Genomic DNA, 657 nt, shown 5'->3' on the forward strand with positions numbered 1-657 from the left:
GAAACATTTTACAGACCACATGTCTATTTACTGAGAGTTTACCAAGGTTGGGATTTTCTGCAATGGAGGATGTATGAGTTCACCATGGATTTTCAAAAGGTATACCTGAGTGGTCTTGGAATTTTCTTCCCCTAAGTTTATATTATTAGCTTAGCAATTCATAGATATGACAAAAGAAGGGTTGATCCCAGAATTGTGAGTGATTCCAGTAGAAATTTCAATTTTGTCTAATTTTTCTTCTGTGTTTGACAAAACTGTTTTTCTGGGACCTATTAAGTCAGAAACTGTGTGACTGGACTGAGAGTTTATCCTCCTTGTAAGCTAAGAAGTTAACACGTGCATATACATATAAACACACACACACACACACACACACGCACACGCACACGCACACACGGCAACCAGAACAGCATCTTGCAACAAATTCTCATGCTCTAATTCCTGAACGGTGATGAAACGAGGATTGGCTACATCAGAGGCAAGGCCCTTATAATTGAGAAACTCTGAATTTTCATGGAGCTGCTGGAACATCTGCCTGTTTTTCTCTCCAGAGAGATATATTACCCAGTACCCTGGAGTGTAAACAAATCTCCTCTAAGAAAGAATGGAAGGGCATCTCTAATTCCTGAATGGAGATGAAAAGAGGATTGGCTACAT

The sequence above is a fragment of the Propithecus coquereli genome, unplaced genomic scaffold (genome assembly GCF_000956105.1).
Source record: "Propithecus coquereli isolate 6110/MARCELLA unplaced genomic scaffold, Pcoq_1.0 Scaffold159, whole genome shotgun sequence".
In the NCBI taxonomy this organism is placed as follows: Eukaryota; Metazoa; Chordata; class Mammalia; order Primates; family Indriidae; genus Propithecus; species Propithecus coquereli.